The 21481-nt window shown below is 39.0% G+C and overlaps 1 protein-coding gene across 2 annotated transcripts in view; it reads left to right on the top strand.

The window, feature by feature from the left end:
• The first annotated feature begins 1128 nt into the window (after positions 1-1128).
• SIPA1L1 (signal-induced proliferation-associated 1 like 1) overlaps positions 1129-21481 on the top strand; it is a 221344-nt gene continuing 200991 nt past the window's right edge. For both annotated transcript variants that reach the window (XM_011949634.1, XM_011949633.1), the window contains exon 1: positions 1129-1190. The gene's annotated coding sequence lies outside the window, so the exon portion shown is untranslated. The remainder of the gene's footprint in view (positions 1191-21481) is intronic.

Here is a 21481-nt window from a genome sequence, read left to right as displayed (position 1 = left end):
TTTTTTTTTTTTTTTTTTTTTTGAGACTGAGTCTCACGCTATCATCCAGGCTGGAGGAGTGCAGCAGCACAATCTCAGTGCAATCTCTGGGTTGCACAAGCTCACTGCAACCTCTGCCTCCCAGGTTCAAGTGATTTTCATGCCTGGGCCCCCAGGGTAGCTGGGATTACAGGCATTAGCCATTGTACTGGCTATTTTCTTTCCCTTTTGAATATTAAAAGCAATTTCAGGGTCTTAAGAATCTCAGGTTATGTGGGTGTGTTTGTTCAGCACTCCATGGTGTGCTGAATATTCATAGATTTTTACTAAGTAAGATGATGCAGTGTCAAATATTGGAATCATATTTTTGCAATTTTTTATCCTGAGAACTGTCTCCTCAGATCTTCAAGTTAAGGAATTTAGAAATCGAAGCTGATTTATCTAGCTTTAAATTGCATTGGATTGAATGAGTTAGTTGTGTCTTATAGTGAGTAGACTGCGTGATTTTTGAAGTCTGTTTTTCAGCCAGGCACAGTTTTCAGCCAGTCTCACGTCTTTAATCCCAGCACTTTGGGAGGCCGAGACAGGTGGATTACCTGAGGTCAGGGGTTGGAGACCTACCTGGGCAATATGATGAAACCCTGTCTCTACTAAAAATACAAAAATTAGCTGGACGTGATGGTGCGCACCTCTAGTTCCAGCTACTCGAGAGGCTGAGCAGGAGAATTGCTTGAACCTGGGAGGCAGAGGTTGTAGTGAGCCAAGATTATGCCACTGCACTCTAGCCTGGGTGACAGAACGATACTCCATTTCAAAAAAAGAAAAATAGTAATTCTATTTTTCCCCCTTTTTATTTCAGCTTTATAAATAGCAGTCCAGGTCAATAGTACTTGATAAAAAGGTATTTTGTTTGTTTTGGTTGGTTATGGTCAGCTCTATAAAGATGCATGTGACCTTAAAAATATTTAGAAATATTATAATACTACAGACATTTTTCTCTAATGTCTGACTTAAAAGCAACTGTTTACCTTAGAAAGGCTGGTTTGCCTCTTCTAGAACAAAGACTTGCGAAAGTTATGCAGCTGTTGTATTTTAGTGAAATTTATTGTGCATTTAAACAGGTTTTTTTTTTTTCTAATTTTATTTCAGGTTATACCTTATTGGTGTGGATGCTGTTGTCTAAATTTCAGTAGCTATGGCACAAGAATATAGTAAGTACTATGCTGTACTTCCTATGACCTACCTGCTTTACAAAGTGTTGATTTTCTGTGTTTAAATTTCTGATTAGAGAAATGAAAATATAGAAACAATTTTTAAAAATCTGCTTTTCTTAAAGAGATGAATTCATTTGTTATCTGCTTTTTGAATCTATAGCTTTATATACAAATATAGTGTAATAGTGATTTATTTCGTAATCTGATACAGTATTGCTCAGGCTATTCCCTGTAAATAGTACTGAGTGAACATTAGGGTTGGATCCATATTATGCATCCCATCTATTCCTCATGTTACGGGGTTGAAGAACTGACTGCAGCTCGCCCTGATTAGGAGCAGTCTCGTTTCTGCCTTGTCCATGATTGACTCATGAACTCTGGCTACCTCAGTGAGTGCTGAGTGTCACCTGGCCAGGGGGATAGTTTCAGAGATGGTCCTGTAATCCTGTTCTACCCAGTGTGGCTCCAATATGGGTTTTCCTGGAGCTTCTGGCAGAAGGCTTCTCATGGTTAGGACAGAGCTGCCTCTTTCTTCTGGATGTTGTTGTGTGCTGGTGTGAGGTCTGGTGTAGCTGCAGGCTTCTAGCTTCCGGACTGAGTGAGAAGCCACACAGGGTGGAGGAGAGTCCAGAATCACAAGGAAACCAGCCCTGAAGCTTGCCCTTTCTCTGATGTCCAAGCATTTGAACCAATACATTTCCTTTTTATTTAAGCCAGTTTGAGTTAGGAGCCAAAACAGCCTAAGTGATTCACTTAATCTCCATTTTATTTTTAGTAATCCATTAGTTTCTCCCTGGGGAAATGTGGGAGTAATTGCAAAGCAAGGCAAAATAATACCATTAAATTAAACTGGCAGAGTGTGTTGGTGTTGACTGGCATACTCTTCACTGTTAACAGTTAGCAGGTAGTGATTTAGTATTCAAAGACATGAGAATAAAATATATCACTTTCAGATTCTTCCCCACCCCCAACTCCCCCAGAAGGTTTTGCCTCCTAATCAACCACCTTGGGCTGTGAATGCTAAAAAGGGTCTTGGATACTGGCAAAAATCATCCCTTTGTATAGGTAGGTGCATATTTGGCAGTGCAGACTTGTTCTTTGTGTTTTCTTAGGACAGTCCTATACCCTTCTAATTCCTTGTTTGTTTTCGTTCTTGAAAAATTAGTAGGAATATTTCAAATATAAAAAGCATATCAGGCATAACACAAATATCCTTACTCCCAGCTCCTTTTTGATTAGCAGAAAAACAAAATCCATGTTACCTCTCCTCAGCACCTCTATAGAGAAATTGAATGTTTACCAATTCCATTGAACATTTAAAAACCCAGGATATTTCTCCCTAACAGCAGTTCCCTTTCTCTATCCCCAAGAAACCCCTCTCCTGGTTTTGGTCTTTATTATTCCCATGCATTTGTTTGTGCTCTTCCCACGTATGTACTATATGATTTTTGGGTGCTCTTTAACTTTGTAATGTAGTTACTTTTGTAAGTACATTACAGACTACATTGCATTACAAACTGCATTACTTTGTAATGTAGTAACTTTGTAAATGTAGATGCTATGTGCATTTATTACTCGAAATCATAAGGGAGTTCAGAATAAATTGAGGCTGAATTTATTCTAAACTCTGAAAGAGGCTATAAATCTGTTCTTAGGCACTTGTGAAAAGATCTGTTATTAGATACCCTAGTGATCTGTGATAGAATGTTTTTGATTTTGAATGGTCGATGAGTTTGAACCAACATGCTGATAGCTTTCTGTCTTATCTACTAATACAAAGCACTTTTCTCTGGTAATTGGCCTGCCATTGAGTTCACTCTCTGTAGCTACTTCTACGCTCCTGTGCAGGTGTGGAATGTGCAGGACACTTACAGATCAACTGAGCTTTTCAGAGTGTGTTGGTTGCTGTTTCATTTAAATAGCTCTATTCATTCGGTAGTCCAAATGCTGCTTCTGGCATCATTTTTCTGCATTGTGAGAATTCTCCATTATGCCTACAAAATTTGCTTCTGGTTTTTTTTTTCCTTTTCTTTTTTTTTTCTAAATTTGTCAGTTTGTCACTATGTTACTTTGTACTGACAGTGGTAGTATGGAAGAGGGATCTACTCCTAAGAACTGGCTGTCAGGTTCCACCCTGAAACAGTACTGTACCTCAGTCATCTGGGAGCCTCCTTGGAAATCTTTGTTGTGCCCTTATGTCCTTTGTGACCCAATTTTGGGTCTTAGGGATCATTTTGTATCTTGTTCTTGTGTGAAATGTATCTTTTTTTTGTTTGGTTTTGCTTTTGTTTTTGTTGTTTTGTTTTTTGAGACAGGGTCTCACTCTGTTGCCCAGGCAGGAGTACAGTGGTGCAATCTCAGTTCATTGCAGCCTCAACCTCCCGGGCTCAAGTGATCCTCCCACCTCAGCCTCCCAGTTAGCTGGGAATACAGATGTGATGAACCACCAAGTTTGGGTAATCTTTTGTCCGCCTCAGCCTGCAAGAGTGCTAGAATTACAAAGATGAGCCACCATGCCTGGCCTGAAATGAATCCTAAGTCATTTAATTTTTGCATTCAAAAAACTAATTCCCTTACTATTGGGGGAGTCATATTACCCTTTGTTCTTGTTTACAATGTTGCCCCCATGAAACTGAGTCAGTTCCATTCAAAAATCATTAATCCTTTCAACTTGGGAACCTAATTACTGATAAAGTATCAGAGAAAAATTTACAACAATATGGTAAAATTTTTTTCTGTGTGCCATTTTTACGGAAATGTTTAACATTTGGAAAAAAGTGAACTCAAAAGATTTTTTCCCCTTTATACATATTATATCCATGTTACAGGAAGGAAACAGCATCTTTTGTTGAAACTGTTTGAAGATCTTATACTTTGTGAATGCATTTGTTGTTGTATAATGTTTTGTGTGCATTTTCTTTTTTAAAAAAACCTGAGTGCTGTAGTTGGGTTTTAAGGGGAAAAGCCTATTGAAAATTTTCTTTGAAAAATCAATTCAGTGAACTGATACTACTCTTTTTTGTTTGTTTCTTGTGGAATGGAGCCTTCTTCTTTCTTATATATGAAAGGACTTGTATATATATTAAAGGCATACAAAAGGACTTGCTTAAATGTGAAAAGCAGTACAAAAACTTGGCTTGTTTTTATACCGCCAGATGAAATGCTGCCTTTGTGGGGAAGGGCCCCCTGGGCTGAGGGAGCTTCTAGACACTGACTCAGATCTGTAATTAGGTCTTGCTCTCCGCACCCTTGTTGACTTGAAAGCACTAGCCATAGACCATTTAGTCTGGAAAAGCAATACTACATGAATCATCTAAATTGGCACAAATTATCCAGAATGCTGCTAAACGTTTTTTACTCTTCTGTGATTGAGAGAATTAGAAAAGGATACTTGTTCTTTAAAAGTATTATAGAAGGTACATATACATTCATGAAAGTAAGTGTTTTCCCTGGATAGAATGAAAAGCAGTGGAATATTTGACATTTGTAAGCAGTTCAGATCTCATGGGTCAGTTTTAGGAGATTCCTCCATGCTTCCCATACTATTTTCCTCTGTGAGAAGGTAGGAAGTGTGGCCTGTCTTCCAGCTCCGGTTTATTTCTCCACTCAGACCTTTCAGACCTCTCTTGCCATCTGCAGCCTCTGCAGGGCGGTGGAGGCAGGGGAAATCCTGGAAATGTGTATTGTATCTGTTTTGCTTCCTTCTAACTAGTCTCACAATCAGTATCTCAGTATTTAGAATGGAAATTTGATACTCCTCTCTTCCCTTTCTCAAAATGTTGGGTCAGTAGACTTACTGAGACCTGTTAGGGTACCTGGCAATGAAGTGGGTGAAAGTCATTTTTTGTGTGTGTTTGCTAAGTAGTAAGTTGACAGTGTTTCAATTTATTTTTAAAAAATCAAAAGTTTTCTTACATTGTCTCAATTTATTTATAACAAAACTTTAAAATAATTATATTCTAAAGTTGCAGGCATTTATAAGTCACTTAGGAATAGACATACAATGCAGACTTTTCCTAGATAGACTACCCTTTTTCATTTTTTTCTCATAGTTTATTAGGAGTCTTTACCAGCACTTCTCTCCCAGCACTGTGTTTGCTCTAAAGAGAAAAAGGACAAGCAAATGTATTCATTCAGCAGCAAAAAAAGGCCAGATTTTCAACTTGTAATGTGAGTTGGCTTTTTAATATGTGAATAAACCCTTATTTTCATGTTGGAATATATGTGAGCAGGCGTCTCAGAGGAATGCGTCTTTGGCAGTAAGTAGAAGAAAGCCACAGCTCACTGTGTAATTTTGTGTTGTGAAGGCATAACAGCTATTTTGTGTCTGTGGTTGTATGTGCACATGCTTGTGATTCAGGTTGTCTTTGTTAGTATAGGGCATTGCTATTTGTCAGACCTTGCCACTTTCATTTTGGAGTTGTCGAAAATCACATATTCAAATTATAAAATTGTTAGAACGTATGCTGAGTTAAATTGAAAGACTTTAGAGTGAGTTTCTAAAAAACTGACTAGTAAAATATTTCATCAGTCAGTACCCCTGATAAAATTCCTCATTAGGTGGGTAGGTGAATATCTTTTCCCTAATATAAATTACAAAAACCTTCATGTTATGGATTTAGGCTGTATTTACAAAGAGTGCCAGTTTGGCTGAGTGCTGTGACTTATGCCTGTAATCCCAGTACTTTGGGAGGCCAAGGTGGGAGGATTGCCTGGAGGCCAGGAGTTTGAGACCAGCCTGGGCAATATAGTGAGACCCCATCTCTACAAAAAATAAAAATAAGAAAAGAGTACTAGTTCACTAAGAACTGTGATCCTGTTTGTCCCAGAACTTGCTTAGTACCCAGTTAACCTTTCACTTAATCTCTTTTGGTTGCAAGCTGAGAGATCATGCCTTAGTACCAAAAACAAATCACCCAACCTCATTACTCTTGGTTTGCATTTGTATAAATAATTGGGTCATTAGCTGATATGTAAATGGAGGGACATGAAAGGTTGACCTTAGTGGGAATTTAACAAGAGTTTATGACTTCTAGATTAACTCTGGTATCATGGCAGCAAGTATCTTTTGTTTGTGGGTGCAGTGCTGTAAGACCTCAATCAAGAATTCTAGAGTTCTTAATGGGTAGGAAAATATCTAAAGGAGTTTTATGCATGATTATATCTTATTCCATCTAGTAACAGATGCTTTCCCAATTTTGTGAATGAATGGTAATCCCTGATGAAAGCTTCCCACTCTCATTTTTAAAAAAAATTTCCTTCTCAAACCAATTGAATAAAATTAGTCTGGCCTATGGAGTTAGGTGTCCCCTTTGTAAAATGGAAAGCGTTTCTAAACAGTGTGTGCAGAGAGACCATCTGTCACTATTTCTATCTGAATATTTGGCTCCTTCCCTAAATTTGATGGTATCCCCATTGTATTACTGTGCAGTGGTCTCAATTTAAAGATGGAGAAGCCAATGTGCATTCCTCTGTTCTGCATGTGTATAGAGTCTGTTGATCGTAAAGATTTAGGCCAAGATCCAGCATTCATTGTTACTGTAATCTGATCCTTTAGATGTATTGTGACAATCACTTGGAATAACATTCAGTTGTATTCGTTCAAAGCATCAAGGAAAATCTCATTTAATACGCTATTCTCAACAAATATTAAAAATAACTGTTACAAAAATAATACATACTAGTAAAACAAGTAGAAAATGCAGATAAACATAAAGACAAAAATGAAAACCATCTATCATTTTACCATCCAGAAGTGGCCATTACTAACATTGGCTAATAATAACTTCTCATAGAACACAGAGCACACCATTGAGAAGGGGTCGGGGTACCCAATGCCAGTGATTAATAAGGGACTGGCTGGAGATGATGGCAGCCAGAAACTCTTAAATACCTGTGTATGGTGTGTGTTAGACTTAATGTCTTCTAAACTGGAAGTATTTATTAGCTGTGTTCATTTTATTATAAGATGAAAGAAAGCGAAGCGCCTCTTGAAGGAGTAACTGCCCTATTCTGGAAACTTCTGTTTCCATTGATTTTTTTTTAGGAAGTGTTTTTCTTATGCAGGGCATGTTTCTCTACGTAAGCATGAATTTTCCTCTTGATTCTTAAGTGAAGGGATAATATAAAATGAGCTGCTATATAGAAAGAGTAGAATAATAACATACTTTTAAAAGGAATGACTTCTGCTCCTCTGATGGAAAGATAGGAAAGTTAAGTCATCAGAAACTGCATGTAGTTATTATCAAGGGATAACTGAATGTCAGAATCCCTCCTAGGTTTTGTTTTGTTTTGTGTTTTCTTCTTTTTCTTTTCTTTTGAGACAGAGTCTCGTTCTGTCACCCAGGCTGGTGTGTAGTGGCACAGTCTCAGCTCACTGTAACCTCCACCTCCCAGGTTCGAGCAGTTCTGCCTCAGCCTCCTGAGTAACTGGGATGACAGGCATGCACCACCACACCCAGCTAATTTTTTTTTTTTTTTTGTATTTTTAGTAGACAAGGGATTTCACCATGTTGACCAGGCTGTTTTCGAACTCCAGGCCTCAAGTGACCTGCCCATCTCAGCCTCACAAAATGCTGGGATTACAGGCGTGGGCCACTGTACCTGGTCCCTCCTAGATTTTTTTTTTTTTAGACGGAGTCTCACTCTGTCACCCAGGCTGGAGTGCAGTGGCCGGATCTCAGCTCACTGCAAGCTCCGCCTCCTGGGTTCATGCCATTCTCCTGCCTCAGCCTCCTGAGTAGCTGGGACTACAGGCACCCGCCACCTCGCCTGGCTAGTTATTTGTATATTTTTTTTAGTAGAGACGGAGTTTCACCATGTTAGCCAGGATGGTCTCGATCTCCTGACCTTGTGATCCGCCCGTCTCGGCCTCCCAAAGTGCTGGGATTACAGGCTTCCTCCTAGATTTTTAAAAATGGTTTTTAACATAGTATATATGTCCCCTGCTACATCGTATCTGATGTCCCTCCTCTTCTGTCTGTTGCCTCCCCATCGTATGGCAACTTCACGTAATTTAACAAGGCTACATTGTAAAATTTAAGGAATTCTGTGCTAAGGTCTCTGATTATTCCACTAACATTCTCTCATCCTTCAACTTACAATAACTTTCAAAAAAAAAAAGAGTCTGGCTTTCAAATCATTACACTACAAAGGTTTATGTAAGCAACAGTCATCTCCCTGGATCTGAAAGTAGTTGTCCTTTGTGCGATTTTGATGGCTTCCGAGCACTTGTTTGCTGGTTTCCTTCTCTGATGCTCAGGATAACTTAGTATGCCACAGCCCTCTTAACTTCCAGTGGGCTTCTTTTAAGTGTCTGTGCTTAAAAGAAGCTTACTCTATGAGCAGTGATGCACTTCAACCAGTTGGTCAGTGATGATCCCCACAGTTTGCTCTCTTGAAGCCATTGTGGTATACACAGAGTAAATGATGAGAGCTTTGTCCTCTGCCTTCTCTTCCAAGTAAAGAGTGTAAAAGTTGTTTTAAAGGAAGTCTGCATTTTGTGGTATCATTCAGTTTTGGAACAGTGTCTATTTAGATTTTTGCCTGGAATTCTTTTGGAAACTCCACCCCTGGAAGAAAATGATTTTTAAAAGAATGTGTTTCAGCAGCTGTTAATGTTAGCAAAAATATAGCACTGTGTTGGAAGATCTTTTGGTTATACAACAGTAGCTTGCTGGATTTCACTTCTGCAGTTGCAGTACCTTCCATTGAGAGACTGATTTAAATTAGGCAGATATTGCCAAGTTTTAAATTATAATGTTGTATTGTTGGAAAATGCTCAAATTTTGATTCTCTGGTATTGTAATGTGTTTTTAATTTTAAGCATCACATTGAGATTTTAGCATTTAAATACCTGAAGGAAGCAATAGGCAAATTTTTACTTGTTAAAAAATATTAATAAGTAGCAGTTGTTTCTTTCTTGCCTCTTTTTCTTTATGGGATATTTAGATTTTGTACGATCATATGCAGTAGTTCTGAACTCTTTTAAAAATTCACAGTGTTAGGGTTGTGCATGGGTTGGTTTTCTTGCACAGCTCTCATTAGATTTATTTCAGTTACTTATTCTCAGCCCTAATGGTAGTGACATCCCTGTTTATTTACTTCTTGGATTCTTACCAAGTTACAACATGATCTCTTTATCCTTGTGCTACTAATTCTAATAAGTTTACTATTTCTTTTATTTATTTACTTATTTTTTTGAGACAGAGTCTTGCTCTGTTGCTCAGGCTGGAGTGCAGTGGCATGATCTTGGCTCACTGTAACCTCCACTTCCTGGGTTCAAACGGTTCTCCCACCTCCGCCTCTCAAGTAGCTGGGATTACAGGCGTGTGCCACCAGGCCCGGCTAATTTTTGGTGTTTTTTTAGTACAGAGTCTTGCTCTGTTGCTCAGGCTGGAGTGCAGTGGCATGATCTTGGCTCACTGTAACCTCCACTTCCTGGGTTCAAACGGTTCTCCCACGTCCGCCTCTCAAGTAGCTGGGATTACAGGCGTGTGCCACCAGGCCCGGCTAATTTTTGGTGTTTTTTTAGTAGAGACTAAAAACAATAGTAGGGTTTCACCATATTGGCCAGGCTGGTCTGGGACTCCTGACCTCAGGTGATCCACCCGCCTCAGCCTCCCAAAGTGCTGGGATCACAGGTGTAAGCCACCAAGCCTGGCTAAGTTTACTGCTTCTACACAGACAGATTGATAGGTTTTTGTTTTAGATGAGTAATTCCGGTGTAATCTCTTATCAGAGGATTTAGATAAAGTATTTCCAGTTGGTCTCCCATTCCTCCTCCTCATTGCTTCAGAGTGGGCTTTTTTCCCCTGCATCTTCATTTCTTTCTCTCTCTCTTTTTTTTTTTTTTCCTTGAGAGAGAAGTTTTACTTTCTTCTAAGTGGAGAATGGTAGTAAAAATCAAGTTCAGGTAAAGAATGAAGTGGTGGGCCAGATTTGGGAAGAAAATGAGAGAGTTTTAAAAAGTAAAATCTGCTCCTGCTCCTGTAGCTGTTTTTGTGTGACCCTGAATTAGACCAGGTAACTGCCATTTTTTTCATCAGGGTCTGAGGATGGCATTTGAGCAACAGCTAGCTTGTCAGTGTTTGTTTTTATAATGTATAGTCAATTAAGAGTTTGACTGACTTGCTGATTTGTTAACTGCAGGGGGAAAAAAAGGCTTACTCTCTCCTTTCTAATTTCCTACCAGATGAATTCCTCCTTCATCAGTTCTGTGAAGAGGCTATGAAATAATTTGAACAGTTTTTATTTTTAATAATTGAACCTTCTTCCCTACTGTTATGAACTAAGATCTCCCTTTTTCTTAAAAGCAGTGAGAAGTTATTTTCCCTTCAGGTTTTAAGGTAAGAATTGGTCCCAGTGAGCTGATATCTAACTATTCTTACATTTTTTTTTCTTCAGTCTTCCATAAATTAGCTGAAATAAAATTTTGTTCTGAAATTTTACCAAATTCCTTGAGATTCTTGGAGTCCTCTAGAGGTGGTATGGAGCCACAGCTTGGAATAATTGCTTTAGGAATAATCCTTCCACCTGGTACACAGGGACATCATCCTTTGCAAGGAAGGCAGTTAAATGTGTGTAATCTGGCAGATTGGGATCTGGACTCCTGAGTGTGTGTCTCTTCTGCCCTCTTTAGTTTACTATTTCACATCTCTCTGTCCTTATTGCCAAGTCTGGTGTCTAAGCTTCACTGTCAAGTTCACCATCTTCCTAAGGTTGTAATAGAGGCAGGGTCATGGTGCTTTTTGGAGTTTGTGTCTGTTTTCTGGTGTTTCTGGATACAAGATGGCAAAATAGTCCCATTTCTGTTTCAGTGCTTGATAAATGACTGAAGAAAAGAAAAAGGAGAGAAAGAAACAAAGAAAATCTGATTCCTTAAGTAGTTGCAGTCTGTTCTTCAGACTTTTTTGTTTGTTTGTTTTGATGGTGTTTATTAAATGTGCACATCATTAACTGTAGTCATGCAGGGTTGCTTTCAAATCTGGGAGAACACAAAGTAGCTTCTTGGTATTTCTCAACTGTTTTTCAGCACAAGGGAAGATGCACTCATTTTAATTTCCTTAGTTTTTTCCTCTGAGAGCAGAGAGCTGCATTGTTTTTCCTGTGACCTTTATAAAGCCATGTGTTCTGTTTGGAGGACAGTCAGTGCACACCCCATTCAAGGATGCTCTCTCTCTACAGTCCTTCCTGATCCTTGGCCAGTTTTCCAAAATGAGATAAGGAATACAAAAACACTGTCTCATGAGCTGTAGAAGTGTCAGAAATGGAGGAGAGTATTGTCTTTACTATATTATTCGTTGCTTGTGTGGCCTAGTGTAAATATTCTCCATTCAGTACGTGATCTCCGTTGGTGAAATGGCTGCTTTTGACAATACTGTTTCCAGAGAATAGCTATTTCTCAATTAGGCCAGCTTGGAACTTTTCCAATGGAGAAATATTTGCACGTTGAACAAATATGACATATATTGCATTAAAATGAGTTGCTGGTATTTCATAATATTTACAAGTTGAAGAATCACTGCCCTTTATATATGGCAATAAATTTCTTTTGGCAGTGACCATGAAGTTTTTGGCCACATGAAAAATAACTGACCAGAGAGTCTGAATCTAACTTCTTATTCAGAGAGGACTATTTCTCTGACGGATGGATTTTGTAGCCTTTGTCGTGCTGTTATATAGAATAATGCTTTTTGTTTTGTGATTTAACTCATTGCCCTCAGGCATTTCAATTTGTGTGTGTTGATCTGAAAAGCTCTTCTCATGGAGAGATGTGTGACCTGGACTACAGGAAATATAATTTGCAGGAAGAGTTGGAGAGGGAGGCCTTTCCTTCCTCCGTCTCTCAGAATAGCCAAGTAATTAAATCTATTACTGTAGCTAGAAAGCAAACTATTGTCTGTATTGTCAGCAACACCCTAAGGGTGAAGAGAAGCTGCTTCTGTACAAGACATTATCTGAGCAGGCGCCTCATCCAGTGGGACGATGCCATCCACATTTGGAAGCAGCTGAGAAATGCTTCGGCATTGGCAGCAATTCCTCATCAGAAATGCTCTCTCGCGTTTTATAGTAAACCTGTGTTGACTTTGGTGGGGAGCTCTAAAAATATCTTATCATGGAGATCTGACATTTCTTATAGCAGCCGATAGTTTACATTGACAAGCCCCTTGGAATTGTTTCAGAACACTAATCGCTTGCTGTCAGCAGCTAGCTCCTCTGAGGGGATGAGCTGGGCTGATCCTGCCTCTGTTGTAAGACTGCCTGATTAGAGGGACATTTCTGAGTTCATGTCCATTCCTTCATTTCCAGTATATACTGCAATCAAAATACCATGAAAGGCTGATAGAACTGATTCACAGAATTTGTTTTTAGGAATTTTGGATTTTTTAAAGTACAGTTAGGCCTGGTGGTAGCTCATGTCTATAATCCCAGCACTTTGGGAGGCTGAGGTGGGAGGATTGTTTGAGGCCAGGAGCTCAAGAGCAGCCTGGGCAATATAGCAAGACCACATCTCTATGAAAAATAAAATTTAAAAAACTAAATAAAAAGGGCTATATTATAGTTATGTGCTATAGGACTAACAAAAAAAAGGTTGTGTCATTTGTTTTGGAAGTGATGTCTTTGCTGAATGAGAAAAAGAATATAGTGACAAGGGAAATACTTGTTTCACTCTGCTGAAAACATTCTGACTCTTAGAACAGAATTTTCCTCCTTCAAGAGAGACGGTTATTTAGACATTACATTACATTGTTTGAAATTAGGGCAAAATCATGTAGTGTTTTTAAAAGTACTCAAATATACAGTAGAAAGAAAGCCAAGCTGTAACGTATTAATCAGAATGTATTCATGCTGGCTGGGCGGGTTGGCTCAGGCCTATAATCCCAGCACTTTGGGAGGTCCGAGCGGCCAGATTGCCTGAGGTCAGGAGTTTGAGATCAGCCTGGCCAACATGGTGAAACCCCAACTCTACTTTAAAAAAAAAAAAAAATTAGCCAGGTGTGGTGGCACACGCTTGTAGTCTCAGCTACTTGGGAGACTGAGGCAGGAGAATTACTTGAACCCAGGAGGTGGAGGCTGCAGTGAGCCAAGATTCTCCAGCCTGGGCAACAGAGTGAGACTCCATCTTTAAAAAAAAAAAAGAAAAGAACTTATTTATGCTATATGGAAGATAATTTTTTCTCTGTCCTTCTGGTGAGAATAATTTGCTGCTCCATGTGAGGTGAGTTAGCTCCTTTATGTATCATTTATTAAATGTTAAGTTCTGCCTATAATGAGTACATTAACCAAGAGGGCATGTTTCGTTTTTAGAATAATTGACTAATGTAAGGATTCTAATGTTTATTATATCTATAACAATTCCATTTTAAGGATAAGTAAATAAAGACCCAAATGTGTAGTTACTTGTTAAAAGTAGCAAAACAAGTCATTCAAAGAGCAGGAAACAGATGGGCCAGTGCATGTTTCTTTCTATAAAAGTTAATCTTAGCCGGATGTGGCAGCTCATGCCTGTAATCCCAGCACTTTGGGAGGCCAAGATGAGAGGATTGCTTGAACCCAGGAGTTTGAGACCACCCTGGGTAACATAGTGAGACCCTATCACTACATAAATAATAATTAAAAAATAAAAATTAGCTGGGCATGTTGCCACACACCTGTAGTCCTAGCTGCTTGGGAGGCTGAAGCAGGAAGATTGCTTGAGTCTAGAAGGTCAAGGCTGCAGTGAGCTATAATTATGCTACTGCATTCCAGCCTTGGTGAAAGAGTGAAACTCTGTCTCTGACAACAGCAGCAGAAACATTAAGGTATGTTGACATAATGCATATATCATTCAAAACAGAGATTCTAGTGCCAGTTATTCTCTCATTATTTTTAGATAAGTATTGTAGCCATTGCACAGTAATAGCTCAAGGCTCCCCATTCCATATATTTGCCACTGGATGGCACAAAGGAATTGTAAAACACCTACGGATCAGTGATAACTTACTGACTTTGGGGGTTAAGGGACAGGAAGAAATCAATGGCATGACCATGGATCCAATCTGCTAGAGAGTGAACTTACTTCCCAGTCCCCCGACTCCTTCATTTCTGTATTCTTATGTTTTTACAAATAGTGTCTTACTATATCACCCAGCCTGGAGTATAGTGCACAGTCGTAGCTCACTGGCAGCCTTGAACTCCTGGGCTCCAGCTCAAGCCATCCTCTCCACTCAGCCTCCCGAGTAGTTAGGCGTGCACCACTATGCCTGGCTTTTTTTTCCTCCCCTCCCCTCCTCTCCCCTTCTGTTTTTGTCTTGCTATGTTGCCCAGGCTGGTGTGGAATTCCTAGGATCAAGCCTTGGCCCAAAGTGCTGGGATTACAGGCATGATCCACTGTGTCCCTTCATTTCTTCTGTGTTCCATTCTTAACTTTATATGTTTCTCAACTTTTATGAAGTCCTACTCTTTTCTGTAGCCAACCTCTTTGTTCTGTCTCTGCCAGTCCCTCTCATCTTCTCTGGGATGCAAATTGTCTAATTGTGTCATTCCACTCACTCCTCCTTCCTCATCTCTTCATGCTTTTTCTTTGTAAATCTTAGGTTCTCTCCTGTCCTCTCCAGCACCCACTGCCCTACCCACTCTCAGATCTTTTCCATTCTCTCTCTTCTTGCTTCTAGTATGTCACAAAAAGTGAAGGAGTGGGAGAATTACCCCATCACTCTTTTATATCTTTATTCTTAATTCTTAAAGTTCTTTTTAAATTTAGGTATTATATATATCCAATAAAATGCAAAGATCTTAGTTGTCCTTTAAGATTTGGGTTTCTGATTATTGGCTGTTAGGAATAAAATTGCCATCAACATTCTTGTACAAGTCATTTTGTGGACATGAAATTTCATTTCTCTTGGGTAATACCTAGGAATAGAATAATTGGGTCATAGGATAGATGCATATTTTACTATATAAGAAACTGCCAAGCTGTTTTTCTGAAATGATTGTGCCATATTATAGTTGCACCAGCAGTTCATGAGGGTTCCAGTTGCTCCACATTTCTTACCAGTATTTGGTATTGTCAGTTTTTAAACAAACTTTTAGCTCTTCTGCTGGGTGTTTGATAGTATCTCATCATGATTTTAATTAGCTCTTTCCTGATGACTGATTTTGATCGTCTTTTTATGTGCTGATTGGCCATTCATGTGGTCGGTACCTATTTTTTTTTGCAGAGTGTCTTTTGCAAGTCTTGACTGTTTTTCTAAATGACGTTGTTGTCTTTTAATTGCTGATTTGTAAGATCATATATGTATTCTAGATATGATTTCTTTGTCAGATATGTATTTTATGAATACTTTTCCTTGTCTGTAGCTTGCCTATTCGTTTTCTTAACAATGTCTCTTGATGAATAAAAAGTTTAATAAGTCCAATTTCTTGAGTTTTTTTTCATGGTTAATGGTGTACCATGTGTTACCTAAGAAGTCTTTGCTTAGCCAATATTGGGAAGATATTGTCCCATGTTTACTCTGAGAAGCTTTAGGGTTTTGTCTTTTACTTTTAGGGTGATAGAACATCTCTGTTTTTTTTTTTTTTTTTTTTTGAGATGAACAGAAATAACTGTTACGGTTTACTTGCATTATTTTCCTTTTTCTATCTAGTACCAATTGTTGATAATTCTGTTCTTTTCCCATTGAGCTGGGTTAGTTCTTAATTGAAAATCAGTCAACTATGTATGTGTGAGCCTCATCTGTTCCACTGGTCTATTTGTTCTTAAGTCAGTTATACACCGTCTTGAATACTGTAGCTTTGTAAAGGCTTCGACTCAGGTAATTAAGTTCTCTAACTTTATATATTTTTTAATTTTTAATTTTAGAGATGTGCAGTGGCATGATCATAGCTCACTGCAGCCTTGAATCCTTGAATCCCTGGGATCGAGTGATCTGCCTGCCTCACCCTCCCAAGTGGCTAGGACTACAAATACACACCACCATGCCCACCCAGTTAATTTTTATTTTTGTAGAGGTGCAGTCTCACTATGTTGCCCAGGCTGGTCTCAAACTTCTGGACTCCAGTCCTCCTGCCTTGGCTCACCAAAATGCTAGGATTATAGGCATGAGACACTGCACCCAGCCTCATTCTTGCCTTTTAATTGCTTTGTATATTATAGATCCTTTGAATATCCCTATAAATTTTAGAATCATTTGTCATTAAAAAAATAATAATAAAAGCCAATTAGATTTTGACTGGGATTTCGTTGAGTCTGTTTTTCAGTCTGTGGAGAATAGACATTTTAATAATACTGAATATCCCATTCATGAACCTCTTCACTTAACTTCTCAGCAGTGTTGTATAGTTTTCAACATAGATGTTTCATACATCTTTCATTAGATATAGATTTTCATTAGATATACTGGATTTTTTGTGATCCTCTAAGTATTGTATTTCAAATTCCATTTTGTTGTTCACTTGCTAGTATACATACAATTGCTGTTTGTGTATTGACCTGATATCCTGCAAACCTCCTAAATTCAATTGCTAGTTCTAATTGTGTGTGCGTGTGTGTGTGTATGTGTGTGTAGGTAATTGTCGTATGTGATCGTGATTGATTCTGTTAATAATGACAGTTTTATTTGTTCCTTTTCTGTCTTTATACATTTTAAAACTCCTTTTTCTGGCCCATCGGACTAGCTAGAACTTGCAGTGGAGTGCTAAGTAGGATAGTGAAAATGGACATCTTGCATTATTCCTGGTCTTAAGAAAAAAATATTCAGTGTTTCACTGTTAAGTCTCATATTTGACTGGGTATGGTGCTGCATGCCTATCTATAATCCTAGCACTTTTGGAGGCTGAGGTGGGAGAATTGGCTGAGTCCAGAAGTTTGAGACCAGCCTGGGCAACACAGTGAGAACCCGTCTCTACAAAAAATAAAAAATTAGCCAAGATTGGTAGCACATGGCTGTAGTTCCAGGCTGTCGCAAAAGGTGAGCCCAGGAGTTCGAGAGGCTGCAGTGAGCTGGGATTGTGCCACTGCACTCCAGCCTGGGAAACAGAACGAGACCCTGTCTCAGGAAAAAAAAAAAAAGAGAGAGAGAGAGAGATTGGGTTTTTTTACACTGGCTTCTGCTCTTAAAGCCCTATAATTTTGTGAGCTCCTATTTTTTAAGTTCACAGTGTTCAATCTACATATTAAGCTTTCCTGTGCTTGTGACGTTACTGCATTACTCCCATTTTTCTGTTTGTTTTCTACCTCTTTTCCCAAGCAGTTACCTGTTGCTTTTTCCCTTTGGCTCTTCTACCTTTGCGAACATAGCTTCTTCTCTTTTACTCTCTTCTTTCTGCATTTTTTTTTCTTTTTCTTTTCTTTTCTTTTTTTTTTTAGATGGAGTCTCGCACTGTCTCCCAGGCTGGAGTACAGGTGCAGTGGCACAATCTCGGCTCACTGCAACGTCCGCCTTCCAGGTTCAGGCGATTCTCCTGCCTCAGCCTCCTAAGCAGCTGAGATTATAGGTGCATGCCATCACGCCCAGCTAATTTTTGTATTTTTAGTAGAGATAGGGTTTCATCATGTTGGCCAGATTGGTCTCGAACTCCTGACATCAAGTTATCTACCGTGCTCGGCCTGCATTAATTTGGTTTTAATGAATTCCTTTTTAAGTGAATTCTTATTTATCAAATATTTATTGAGCAGGTACAATATGACTAACTATGTTGGTATCTGAAGCTATACAAGTTGATGAGACATGGTCTCTGTCCTAAAAGAGGTCACTGTAAAGCATGGAAAGTCCTTTGAATGGATGCTTCCTTGGACCTCTTTGGAAGGAATGGACATCTCACTCGATCTGGTGAGGGTCAGTGAAAAGGCCTACTGAAGGAGTTGATTGTCCCACTTCTTTTTGCTCCTTTTGTGTAGTCACCCAAGATTGAGGATTGGTTTTCTTTTTTTCCTCCACATGTGATTACACCTCTTCTCAGTTGTTTTCATGCCATGATTTCCAAACCCAGCCAGAAGCATAGTTGTCAGAACTATATTATGATGCTTATTGCCTTGTACCATATGTAATTTTTGTGTAAAGAGCTCCCCTAATAGCTCTTTAGCTCTTGATGGTAGTAACTTGTTTGTCCTGATTTTTAGAAATTCTATAGAATGTTATATATGTTAAAATCTCAAAAAATGTTTTTGAATGAATGAACTAATTGAATAATTTTCACTTTTTGTTCATATGTGTCTTATATTTCATTATTGGATAGATTTGTAACTTAATATGAAAATAATTTTTTTTTTTGAGATGGAGTCTTGCTCTGTCAAGGCTGGAGTGCAGTGGCACAATCTCGGCTTACTGCAACCTCTACCTCCCAGGTTCAAGCGATTCCCCTGCCTCAGCCTCCCAAGTAGCTGGGATTACAAGTGTGTGCCACTACACCTGGCTAATTTTTATATTTTTAGTAGAGACAGGGTTTCACTGTGTTGGCCAGGCTGGTCTCAAAATCCTTACCTCAGGTGATTCGCCCACCTTGGCCTCCCACAGTGCTGGCATGAGCCACTGTGCCTGACCTGAAAATAATTTTGGATTGTATTAATTTTCTAGAATAATTTTTTTTTTTCAAATATTCCTTTGGGGGGGCTTCTTTCCTTCTACAATGCTGGACAGTAGGATGACTCTCTAACTTGCTACTCTACCCAGAGCAGACCCTTTCCTTAAATAACAGATGCTGGTGAGCTGCACTTCAAGATTCCTGTCTTGGATTTTTCATTCCATTTCTTCACCCAAACCAACGTCTGTTATCCCATCTTTGCTTGCCACGGTGAAACCCCGTGTCTAGTAAAAATAAACCAGCTGAGTGCAGGTGGCACATGCCAGTAGTCCCAACTACTTGGGAGGCTGAGGCACAAGAGTCGCTTGCCTCTCTTATTCAGTAGCTCTGCTTATTCTTGTAAAGCTGTAATGGCATCACAGAACGCATTTTATTTTTGGGCAGGAACCAACTAGTGATTATTTTCAGAAAATTAAATTATGAAACTATGAACAATGCCTTATTGCAAACGTAATGGTTATGTGAGGCATTGTTTAGTGATTTCATTGGAGTGAAGGTGAACCAAGGCATTTAAATGTTTTTTCAAATTGAATTATGTATTTCTTTCAGGCAAACATGAGCTACTTTGTATCCATTAAATAGGGGGCGATATAGCTTAATTTTGCTTAAGTGTAAGGTCAGAAGTCTTTAAACTCAACTGTGTAATGAAGTCCGCTGTCAGCGTTTTATTTACTAAATTTTTATCATTTACAAAATTTGAAATAACTTTGAAAGATAAATTGTCTTTTATCACCAATATATTTTTTATTTATATCCTTGTGGGGAGGAATGTGGTGATAATAGCAGGTATTTAGATACCAGATAAAATCAGTGCATATGAATATGTTACATGTGCCTTAAAATGTAGTTACCAACTTTGAATCAACAGGAAAATAGGTGTTTTGAGTGTAATTTACATTAGGATGTTTACATTTCTAATATTCTTACGAAAGTAAATGTGGTATTTAGTCTAAAAATGAAATGAGGCCAGATGTGGTGACTCACACCTGTAATCTCAGCACTTTGGGAGGCCAAGGCGGGCGGATCGCTTGAGGCCAGGAGTTCCAGACCAGCTTGGGCAACGTGATGAAACCCTGTCTCTAGTAAAAATACAACAACCAGCTGAGCGCAGGTGGCACACGCCAGTAGTCCCAACTGCTTGGGAGGCTGAGGCACAAGAATCACTTGAACCTGAGAGGCAGTGAGCTGGGATGGCTCCACTGTACTCCAACCTAGAGGCTGTCTCCAAAAAAAAAAAAAAGTGAAATGAGAAGTCATGCTTATATAGTGAGATATAGCTTAAAGTTTATTTGACCATGAGCAATTAAGCCTTATCAATTCAGAGGTTACTATTATTGTTTATAATTCTAAACCCAAGTCTGCTTTTTCTATTTTCCTTACATATGATAAAAATGCTTCACTTTTATTAAACTTAATAAGAGTTTAAAATAATTCAGCATTTAAGTGGTTTTAAGTGCTGGAGAAAGATTTGGAATGCATTTTTCAAGGGTGACCTTAGTGGCTCCCTTGGCCTTCCAGGGGGCCCACAGTGACAGGTCCATCTATCAATAGATCGGGATTAGTAGGTGTAATTTATTCCGTTAATTACCTGTCTCTGGAATTCTGCCTTTTCATCCACCTTATCATCTAGGGAAGAGACTACCTTTTTTTTTTTCTTTTTTCAGTGCCGAGATTTCTTGTTCTCCCTAGCCATGATGCTTGCCCTCACAGAGAGGAGCTATCCCATATGTGAACCAAGTAATTCTACTGACAGCAGAGGATCCAAGTCCCAGGATCTCTTTTGATTATTTCTGATGTTTTATTTGTTCTCTTATTGTTTCTGCCTAGATTGGCCAGAAAGAGTTAGATTTGAAGGTCAGCTGCAAACATTTCGTGTTTTTAATCACAAGTTGGCCAATTGGGAGGTTTCTATCCAATTCCTTGAAATAGGTCACCAGACACATTGTACGAATCCCTGAGTTTAATGGGCCATCTGTTGGGTCACTCTGGTAATTGTTCCTTTTTATAAATTCCAATGTACCCAGTTAAGTTGAAGCAAAGGGTGTTAGACTGTGAATGTGCTGACCAATGGGACCCTCTCAACTGAAACTTGCCCTCAGAGAGTTTTTGTTGACTCCATTTCTTCTGTATTTCTTCCTCAATAGTGAGAGTTTGGTTTTTTTAATTGTGGGAGTTGACGGTCATCCTTGCTGAAGATAATTAGAAATGGGGGGAAGTAGTACTGCTTGGGAATAGGAAAAATGAGGCCAGTCATTTGGCTGTAGCAATAGTGGGATTTCTTTACAAAGAAACTTTGGACAAGGTGAAGGGAGCTAGGTGTGGTGGCTCACACCTATGATCCCAACACTTCAGGAGGCTGAGACAGGAGGATCACTTGAAGCCAAGACTTGGAAACCACAGCGAGATCCTGTATCTACAAAAAAATTTTCAAAAAAATTAGCCAGGTGTGTTGGTGTGTGTACTTGTAGTCCCAGGTACTTGGGAGGTTAAGGTGGAAGGATCACTTGAGCCCAGGAGTTTGTTGCAGTGAGTTGTGACCACCTCACTGCTCTCCAGCCTGAGTGACAGAGTGAGACATTGTCTCAAAAAAATAATTTTTTTTTAAGTTTAAAAAAGCCAAAAGGAAATGATGGACAATAAACTTGTTCCATGCAGCTGGGTTTCTCTGTGACTCTCAGGAGAGGAGCTCAGAAAGGGTATAGTGTGGAGTAGTCAGAGCTGAAGTT

Source organism: Colobus angolensis, unplaced genomic scaffold (genome assembly GCF_000951035.1).
Source record: "Colobus angolensis palliatus isolate OR3802 unplaced genomic scaffold, Cang.pa_1.0 Scaffold3, whole genome shotgun sequence".
In the NCBI taxonomy this organism is placed as follows: Eukaryota; Metazoa; Chordata; class Mammalia; order Primates; family Cercopithecidae; genus Colobus; species Colobus angolensis.
Note: the sequence above shows the minus strand (reverse complement) of the source record. Positions and strands in the feature narration are given on the sequence as shown.